The 10,591-nt window shown below is 48.5% G+C and overlaps 2 non-coding genes across 2 annotated transcripts; both read left to right on the plus strand.

The window, feature by feature from the left end:
• Positions 1–866: 866 nt before the first annotated feature.
• Positions 867–940, plus strand: Trnat-agu (transfer RNA threonine (anticodon AGU)). Its single transcript has one exon. It is a non-coding gene; the product is annotated as a tRNA-Thr (tRNA).
• A 1,515-nt stretch (positions 941–2,455) lies between these two features.
• Positions 2,456–2,529, plus strand: Trnat-agu (transfer RNA threonine (anticodon AGU)). Its single transcript has one exon. It is a non-coding gene; the product is annotated as a tRNA-Thr (tRNA).
• The last annotated feature ends 8,062 nt before the right edge of the window (positions 2,530–10,591 follow it).

Raw genomic sequence — 10,591 nt, forward strand, 5'->3', positions numbered from 1 at the left:
TGGCCCAGTGTTTTGCAGTTGGACGACAAGATTGGTACACAGTAGTAAAGAGCGAGGCACTGAGTTGGCATAAATAATGTAGTGCACAATGGTTCTCGAGATGTGTTTGTTACCTCAGGTGCTGTATAATTGTCTACAATGAGTGAAAACGGAGCAATTTGTGACGGCTCTTTCAATTTAAGACGTTAAAAACAGACGGAATTTGCATTTGTAATACCAGAGCATCGAAACTACTTGGAACTTTTGTGTTTATGAACGGGTCCGCGCCTTTGTACTCTGCTCCCTTCACCGCTACAAACCAACCAACCATCGTGTCCGTGCGCATCTGAGTCGCAAAGAATGGGGAATAGCGCAGTCTGCTCGTGCATGGGGCGTAGCTCAGTAGGTAGAGCGTTCGCTTGGCATGTGAAAGGTCCAGGGTTCAAGCCGCGGCGCCTCCATTTTTTGTGGTCAGTGCATGGTAAGTGTTGGTCGCGGCGAACCTAAAGGCTCGCAAGATGTTGCAAAGCCAGCGTCACAGGCTGATATGATGTATACTGACGTAAGGAGAGCAAGATGTAAGTGTGGGGACCGGCTGTTATCGAGGTGTCATCGAGTGCAGATCTGTCTTAGGTATCGCGGCTTAACCTCATTGAAGTCTGGAGGGTGGACAACACGTTGGTCTTACTCAGAGCGGTGTCCGAATTCTATTTTCGTCGTTATACGTGCCACTTTCATTTTGGCAACTACGATTCGATACAGAATGCACGAAACCTGAAAGACACCCTAACGGATACATAGAGAGTAGTGTTTGTCTGCTGAATAATGGGAGTGCAAGGGTCTATGTCGTCTATATGGCTGTATGTAGCACCATTAGTCTTCGGGGGGGCGGGCGTAGCTCAGATGGTAGAGCGCTCGCTTAGTATGCGAGAGGTACTGGGATCAATTCCCAGTGCCTCCAGAATTTTTAACACACCTACATGCGCACCTTGATATGCAAGTGGAATAATTCACGACCAGCAGATGTGTCTAGGAAGATACAAGCGAATGATTAGCATCCACAATTGACAAGCGTGCTGTTATTTGTGCGCAGGAAGCACCCTCCTCCCACGCCTACACTTAATTTAGAAACAGTACAAGTGTTCCCGTAAGATTCTCAAGCCTATGTCGGAAACATCTGCCTTGCGCCGAGTTCACGTAAATCCCACTGCACATTCCTATTCTTTGCGTGCAGTCAGCTGCTACTGGTGTTGCTAGTTGTGACTGCTGATAACAGATGCCGTAGCAATCAATTCATGGAGTGAGTTGTATATTTTGCGATAGTCTGTCTCTGACAAGCAAGCACAGGTGACATAGGTGCGAACACAGGAAGCTTGCAGACCCTCGCTGCCTGCAGACACCGAGCAGCCACACTAGGAGGGCGGCCTAAGCCGTAGGCGAAATGTACTCATTCGCTTTGGCGCGACGTCGAACTATAAATAATGCTGTCACTAGCGTGAGCGTTGCGTAAGCGTCGTGGAAAGTCGGAAAAGTCGGCTGCGAGGGTGAGTGCCAAGTTTGGGGAGCGTTTCGTAGTATGCGCAGTGCAATGGAGACGCGGAAACTTGTTGTGGCCCAGTGTTTTGCAGTTGGACGACAAGATTGGTACACAGTAGTAAAGAGCGAGGCACTGAGTTGGCATAAATAATGTAGTGCACAATGGTTCTCGAGATGTGTTTGTTACCTCAGGTGCTGTATAATTGTCTACAATGAGTGAAAACGGAGCAATTTGTGACGGCTCTTTCAATTTAAGACGTTAAAAACAGACGGGATTTGCATTTGTAATACCAGAGCATCGAAACTACTTGGAACTTTTGTGTATATGAACGGGTCCGCGCCTTTGTACTCTGCTCCCTTCACCGCTACAAACCAACCAACCATCGTGTCCGTGCGCATCTGAGTCGCAAAGAATGGGGAATAGCGCAGTTTGCTCGTACATGGGGCGTAGCTCAGTTGGTAGAGCGTTCGCTTGGCATGTGAAAGGTCCAGGGTTCAAGCCGCGGCGCCTCCATTTTTTGTGGTCAGTGCATGGTAAGTGTTGGTCGCGGCGAACCTAAAGGCTCGCAAGATGTTGCAAAGCCAGCGTCACAGGCTGATATGATGTATACTGACGTAAGGAGAGCAAGATGTAAGTGTGGGGACCGGCTGTTATCGAGGTGTCATCGAGTGCAGATCTGTCTTAGGTATCGCGGCTTAACCTCATTGAAGTCTGGAGGGTGGACAACACGTTGGTCTTACTCAGAGCGGTGTCCGAATTCTATTTTCGACGTTATACGTGCCACTTTCATTTTGGCAACTACGATTCGATACAGAATGCACGAAACCTGAAAGACACCCTAACGGATACATAGAGAGTAGTGTTTGTCTGCTGAATAATGGGAGTGCAAGGGTCTGTGTCGTCTATATGGCTGTATGTAGCACCATTAGTCTTCGGGGGGGCGGGCGTAGCTCAGATGGTAGAGCGCTCGCTTAGTATGCGAGAGGTACTGGGATCAATTCCCAGTGCCTCCAGAATTTTTAACACACCTACATGCGCACCTTGATATGCAAGTGGAATAATTCACGACCAGCAGATGTGTCTAGGAAGATACAAGCGAATGATTAGCATCCACAATTGACAAGCGTGCTGTTATTTGTGCGCAGGAAGCACCCTCCTCCCACGCCTACACTTAATTTAGAAACAGTACAAGTGTTCCCGTAAGATTCTCAAGCCTATGTCGGAAACATCTGCCTTGCGCCGAGTTCACGTAAATCCCACTGCACATTCCTATTCTTTGCGTGCAGTCAGCTGCTACTGGTGTTGCTAGTTGTGACTGCTGATAACAGATGCCGTAGCAATCAATTCATGGAGTGAGTTGTATATTTTGCGATAGTCTGTCTCTGACAAGCAAGCACAGGTGACATAGGTGCGAACACAGGAAGCTTGCAGACCCTCGCTGCCTGCAGACACCGAGCAGCCACACTAGGAGGGCGGCCTAAGCCGTAGGCGAAATGTACTCATTCGCTTTGGCGCGACGTCGAACTATAAATAATGCTGTCACTAGCGTGAGCGTCGTGGAAAGTCGGAAAAGTCGGCTGCGAGGGTGAGTGCCAAGTTTGGGGAGCGTTTCGTAGTATGCGCAGTGCAATGGAGACGCGGAAACTTGTTGTGGCCCAGTGTTTTGCAGTTGGACGACAAGATTGGTACACAGTAGTAAAGAGCGAGGCACTGAGTTGGCATAAATAATGTAGTGCACAATGGTTCTCGAGATGTGTTTGTTACCTCAGGTGCTGTATAATTGTCTACAATGAGTGAAAACGGAGCAATTTGTGACGGCTCTTTCAATTTAAGACGTTAAAAACAGACGGAATTTGCATTTGTAATACCAGAGCATCGAAACTACTTGGAACTTTTGTGTATATGAACGGGTCCGCGCCTTTGTACTCTGCTCCCTTCACCGCTACAAACCAACCAACCATCGTGTCCGTGCGCATCTGAGTCGCAAACAATGGGGAATAGCGCAGTTTGCTCGTGCATGGGGCGTAGCTCAGTTGGTAGAGCGTTCGCTTGGCATGTGAAAGGTCCAGGGTTCAAGCCGCGGCGCCTCCATTTTTTGTGGTCAGTGCATGGTAAGTGTTGGTCGCGGCGAACCTAAAGGCTCGCAAGATGTTGCAAAGCCAGCGTCACAGACTGATATGATGTATACTGACGTAAGGAGAGCAAGATGTAAGTGTGGGGACCGGCTGTTATCGAGGTGTCATCGAGTGCAGATCTGTCTTAGGTATCGCGGCTTAACCTCATTGAAGTCTAGAGGGTGGACAACACGTTGGTCTTACTCAGAGCGGTGTCCGAATTCTATTTTCGACGTTATACGTGCCACTTTCATTTTGGCAACTACGATTCGATACAGAATGCACGAAACCTGAAAGACACCCTAACGGATACATAGAGAGTAGTGTTTGTCTGCTGAATAATGGGAGTGCAAGGGTCTGTGTCGTCTATATGGCTGTATGTAGCACCATTAGTCTTCGGGGGGGCGGGCGTAGCTCAGATGGTAGAGCGCTCGCTTAGTATGCGAGAGGTACTGGGATCAATACCCAGTGCCTCCAGAATTTTTAACACACCTACATGCGCACCTTGATATGCAAATGGAATAATTCACGACCAGCAGATGTGTCTAGGAAGATACAAGCGAATGATTAGCATCCACAATTGACAAGCGTGCTGTTATTTGTGCGCAGGAAGCACCCTCCTCCCACGCCTACACTTAATTTAGAAACAGTACAAGTGTTCCCGTAAGATTCTCAAGCCTATGTCGGAAAGATCTGCCCTTCGCCGAGTTCACGTAAATACCACTGCACATTCCTATTCTTTGCGTGCAGTCAGCTGCTACTGGTGTTGCTAGTTGTGACTGCTGATAACAGATGCCGTAGCAATCAATTCATGGAGTGAGTTGTATATTTTGCGATAGTCTGTCTCTGACAAGCAAGCACAGGTGACATAGGTGCGAACACAGGAAGCTTGCAGACCCTCGCTGCCTGCAGACACCGAGCAGCCACACTAGGAGGGCGGCCTAAGCCGTAGGCGAAATGTACTCATTCGCTTTGGCGCGACGTCGAACTATAAATAATGCAGTCACTAGCGTGAGCGTCGTGGAAAGTCGGAAAAGTCGGCTGCGAGGGTGAGTGCCAAGTTTGGGGAGCGTTTCGTAGTATGCGCAGTGCAATGGAGACGCGGAAACTTGTTGTGGCCCAGTGTTTTGCAGTTGGACGACAAGATTGGTACACAGTAGTAAAGAGCGAGGCACTGAGTTGGCATAAATAATGTAGTGCACAATGGTTCTCGAGATGTGTTTGTTACCTCAGGTGCTGTATAATTGTCTACAATGAGTGAAAACGGAGCAATTTGTGACGGCTCTTTCAATTTAAGACGTTAAAAACAGACGGAATTTGCATTTGTAATACCAGAGCATCGAAACTACTTGGAACTTTTGTGTATATGAACGGGTCCGCGCCTTTGTACTCTGCTCCCTTCACCGCTACAAACCAACCAACCATCGTGTCCGTGCGCATCTGAGTCGCAAACAATGGGGAATAGCGCAGTTTGCTCCATTTTTTGTGGTCAGTGCATGGTAAGTGTTGGTCGCGGCGAACCTAAAGGCACGCAAGATGTTGCAAAGCCAGCGTCACAGACTGATATGATGTATACTGACGTAAGGAGAGCAAGATGTAAGTGTGGGGACCGGCTGTTATCGAGGTGTCATCGAGTGCAGATCTGTCTTAGGTATCGCGGCTTAACCTCATTGAAGTCTAGAGGGTGGACAACACGTTGGTCTTACTCAGAGCGGTGTCCGAATTCTATTTTCGACGTTATACGTGCCACTTTCATTGTGGCCAACTACGATTCGATACGGAATGCACGAAACCTGAAAGACACCCTAACGGATACATAGAGAGTAGTGTTTGTCTGCTGAATAATGGGAGTGCAAGGGTCTGTGTCGTCTATATGGCTGTATGTAGCACCATTAGTCTTCGGGGGGGCGGGCGTAGCTCAGATGGTAGAGCGTTCGCTTAGTATGCGAGAGGTACTGGGATCAATACCCAGTGCCTCCAGAATTTTTAACACACCTACATGCGCACCTTGATATGCAAGTGGAATAATTCACGACCAGCAGATGTGTCTAGGAAGATACAAGCGAATGATTAGCATCCACAATTGACAAGCGTGCTGTTATTTGTGCGCAGGAAGCACCCTCCTCCCACGCCTACACTTAATTTAGAAACAGTACAAGTGTTCCCGTAAGATTCTCAAGCCTATGTCGGAAAGATCTGCCTTTCGCCGAGTTCACGTAAATCCCACTGCACATTCCTATTCTTTGCGTGCAGTCAGCTGCTACTGGTGTTGCTAGTTGTGACTGCTGATAACAGATGCCGTAGCAATCAATTCATGGAGTGAGTTGTATATTTTGCGATAGTCTGTCTCTGACAAGCAAGCACAGGTGACATAGGTGCGAACACAGGAAGCTTGCAGACCCTCGCTGCCTGCAGACACCGAGCAGCCACACTAGGAGGGCGGCCTAAGCCGTAGGCGAAATGTACTCATTCGCTTTGGCGCGACGTCGAACTATAAATAATGCTGTCACTAGCGTGAGCGTCGTGGAAAGTCGGAAAAGTCGGCTGCGAGGGTGAGTGCCAAGTTTGGGGAGCGTTTCGTAGTATGCGCAGTGCAATGGAGACGCGGAAACTTGTTGTGGCCCAGTGTTTTGCAGTTGGACGACAAGATTGGTACACAGTAGTAAAGAGCGAGGCACTGAGTTGGCATAAATAATGTAGTGCACAATGGTTCTCGAGATGTGTTTGTTACCTCAGGTGCTGTATAATTGTCTACAATGAGTGAAAACGGAGCAATTTGTGACGGCTCTTTCAATTTAAGACGTTAAAAACAGACGGAATTTGCATTTGTAATACCAGAGCATCGAAACTACTTGGAACTTTTGTGTATATGAACGGGTCCGCGCCTTTGTACTCTGCTCCCTTCACCGCTACAAACCAACCAACCATCGTGTCCGTGCGCATCTGAGTCGCAAAGAATGGGGAATAGCGCAGTTTGCTCGTGCATGGGGCGTAGCTCAGTTGGTAGAGCGTTCGCTTGGCATGTGAAAGGTCCAGGGTTCAAGCCGCGGCGCCTCCATTTTTTGTGGTCAGTGCATGGTAAGTGTTGGTCGCGGCGAACCTAAAGGCTCGCAAGATGTTGCAAAGCCAGCGTCACAGACTGATATGATGTATACTGACGTAAGGAGAGCAAGATGTAAGTGTGGGGACCGGCTGTTATCGAGGTGTCATCGAGTGCAGATCTGTCTTAGGTATCGCGGCTTAACCCCATTGAAGTCTAGAGGGTGGACAACACGTTGGTCTTACTCAGAGCGGTGTCCGAATTCTATTTTCGACGTTATACGTGCCACTTTCATTTTGGCAACTACGATTCGATACAGAATGCACGAAACCTGAAAGACACCCTAACGGATACATAGAGAGTAGTGTTTGTCTGCTGAATAATGGGAGTGCAAGGGTCTGTGTCGTCTATATGGCTGTATGTAGCACCATTAGTCTTCGGGGGGGCGGGCGTAGCTCAGATGGTAGAGCGCTCGCTTAGTATGCGAGAGGTACTGGGATCAATACCCAGTGCCTCCAGAATTTTTAACACACCTACATGCGCACCTTGATATGCAAATGGAATAATTCACGACCAGCAGATGTGTCTAGGAAGATACAAGCGAATGATTAGCATCCACAATTGACAAGCGTGCTGTTATTTGTGCGCAGGAAGCACCCTCCTCCCACGCCTACACTTAATTTAGAAACAGTACAAGTGTTCCCGTAAGATTCTCAAGCCTATGTCGGAAAGATCTGCCTTTCGCCGAGTTCACGTAAATCCCACTGCACATTCCTATTCTTTGCGTGCAGTCAGCTGCTACTGGTGTTGCTAGTTGTGACTGCTGATAACAGATGCCGTAGCAATCAATTCATGGAGTGAGTTGTATGTTTTGCGATAGTCTGTCTCTGACAAGCAAGCACAGGTGACATAGGTGCGAACACAGGAAGCTTGCAGACCCTCGCTGCCTGCAGACACCGAGCAGCCACACTAGGAGGGCGGCCTAAGCCGTAGGCGAAATGTACTCATTCGCTTTGGCGCGACGTCGAACTATAAATAATGCTGTCACTAGCGTGAGCGTTTCGTGAGCGTCGTGGAAAGTCGGAAAAGTCGGCTGCGAGGGTGAGTGCCAAGTTTGGGGAGCGTTTCGTAGTATGCGCAGTGCAATGGAGACGCGGAAACTTGTTGTGGCCCAGTGTTTTGCAGTTGGACGACAAGATTGGTACACAGTAGTAAAGAGCGAGGCACTGAGTTGGCATAAATAATGTAGTGCACAATGGTTCTCGAGATGTGTTTGTTACCTCAGGTGCTGTATAATTGTCTACAATGAGTGAAAACGGAGCAATTTGTGACGGCTCTTTCAATTTAAGACGTTAAAAACAGACGGAATTTGCATTTGTAATACCAGAGCATCGAAACTACTTGGAACTTTTGTGTATATGAACGGGTCCGCGCCTTTGTACTCTGCTCCCTTCACCGCTACAAACCAACCAACCATCGTGTCCGTGCGCATCTGAGTCGCAAACAATGGGGAATAGCGCAGTTTGCTCGTGCATGGGGCGTAGCTCAGTTGGTAGAGCGTTCGCTTGGCATGTGAAAGGTCCAGGGTTCAAGCCGCGGCGCCTCCATTTTTTGTGGTCAGTGCATGGTAAGTGTTGGTCGCGGCGAACCTAAAGGCTCGCAAGATGTTGCAAAGCCAGCGTCACAGACTGATATGATGTATACTGACGTAAGGAGAGCAAGATGTAAGTGTGGGGACCGGCTGTTATCGAGGTGTCATCGAGTGCAGATCTGTCTTAGGTATCGCGGCTTAACCTCATTGAAGTCTAGAGGGTGGACAACACGTTGGTCTTACTCAGAGCGGTGTCCGAATTCTATTTTCGACGTTATACGTGCCACTTTCATTGTGGCCAACTACGATTCGATACGGAATGCACGAAACCTGAAAGACACCCTAACGGATACATAGAGAGTAGTGTTTGTCTGCTGAATAATGGGAGTGCAAGGGTCTGTGTCGTCTATATGGCTGTATGTAGCACCATTAGTCTTCGGGGGGGCGGGCGTAGCTCAGATGGTAGAGCGTTCGCTTAGTATGCGAGAGGTACTGGGATCAATACCCAGTGCCTCCAGAATTTTTAACACACCTACATGCGCACCTTGATATGCAAGTGGAATAATTCACGACCAGCAGATGTGTCTAGGAAGATACAAGCGAATGATTAGCATCCACAATTGACAAGCGTGCTGTTATTTGTGCGCAGGAAGCACCCTCCTCCCACGCCTACACTTAATTTAGAAACAGTACAAGTGTTCCCGTAAGATTCTCAAGCCTATGTCGGAAAGATCTGCCTTTCGCCGAGTTCACGTAAATCCCACTGCACATTCCTATTCTTTGCGTGCAATCAGCTGCTACTGGTGTTGCTAGTTGTGACTGCTGATAACAGATGCCGTAGCAATCAATTCATGGAGTGAGTTGTATGTTTTGCGATAGTCTGTCTCTGACAAGCAAGCACAGGTGACATAGGTGCGAACACAGGAAGCTTGCAGACCCTCGCTGCCTGCAGACACCGAGCAGCCACACTAGGAGGGCGGCCTAAGCCGTAGGCGAAATGTACTCATTCGCTTTGGCGCGACGTCGAACTATAAATAATGCTGTCACTAGCGTGAGCGTTTCGTGAGCGTCGTGGAAAGTCGGAAAAGTCGGCTGCGAGGGTGAGTGCCAAGTTTGGGGAGCGTTTCGTAGTATGCGCAGTGCAATGGAGACGCGGAAACTTGTTGTGGCCCAGTGTTTTGCAGTTGGACGACAAGATTGGTACACAGTAGTAAAGAGCGAGGCACTGAGTTGGCATAAATAATGTAGTGCACAATGGTTCTCGAGATGTGTTTGTTACCTCAGGTGCTGTATAATTGTCTACAATGAGTGAAAACGGAGCAATTTGTGACGGCTCTTTCAATTTAAGACGTTAAAAACAGACGGAATTTGCATTTGTAATACCAGAGCATCGAAACTACTTGGAACTTTTGTGTATATGAACGGGTCCGCGCCTTTGTACTCTGCTCCCTTCACCGCTACAAACCAACCAACCATCGTGTCCGTGCGCATCTGAGTCGCAAACAATGGGGAATAGCGCAGTTTGCTCGTGCATGGGGCGTAGCTCAGTTGGTAGAGCGTTCGCTTGGCATGTGAAAGGTCCAGGGTTCAAGCCGCGGCGCCTCCATTTTTTGTGGTCAGTGCATGGTAAGTGTTGGTCGCGGCGAACCTAAAGGCTCGCAAGATGTTGCAAAGCCAGCGTCACAGGCTCATATGATGTATACTGACGTAAGGAGAGCAAGATGTAAGTGTGGGGACCGGCTGTTATCGAGGTGTCATCGAGTGCAGATCTGTCTTAGGTATCGCGGCTTAACCTCATTGAAGTCTAGAGGGTGGACAACACGTTGGTCTTACTCAGAGCGGTGTCCGAATTCTATTTTCGACGTTATACGTGCCACTTTCATTTTGGCAACTACGATTCGATACAGAATGCACGAAACCTGAAAGACACCCTAACGGATACATAGAGAGTAGTGTTTGTCTGCTGAATAATGGGAGTGCAAGGGTCTGTGTCGTCTATATGGCTGTATGTAGCACCATTAGTCTTCGGGGGGGCGGGCGTAGCTCAGATGGTAGAGCGCTCGCTTAGTATGCGAGAGGTACTGGGATCAATACCCAGTGCCTCCAGAATTTTTAACTCACCTACATGCGCACCTTGATATGCAAATGGAATAATTCACGACCAGCAGATGTGTCTAGGAAGATACAAGTGAATGATTAGCATCCACAATTGACAAGCGTGCTGTTATTTGTGCGCAGGAAGCACCCTCCTCCCACGCCTACACTTAATTTAGAAACAGTACAAGTGTTCCCGTAAGATTCTCAAGCCTATGTCGGAAAGATCTGCCTTT

This window comes from Schistocerca gregaria, chromosome 10 (genome assembly GCF_023897955.1).
Source record: "Schistocerca gregaria isolate iqSchGreg1 chromosome 10, iqSchGreg1.2, whole genome shotgun sequence".
Taxonomy (NCBI): domain Eukaryota; kingdom Metazoa; phylum Arthropoda; class Insecta; order Orthoptera; family Acrididae; genus Schistocerca; species Schistocerca gregaria.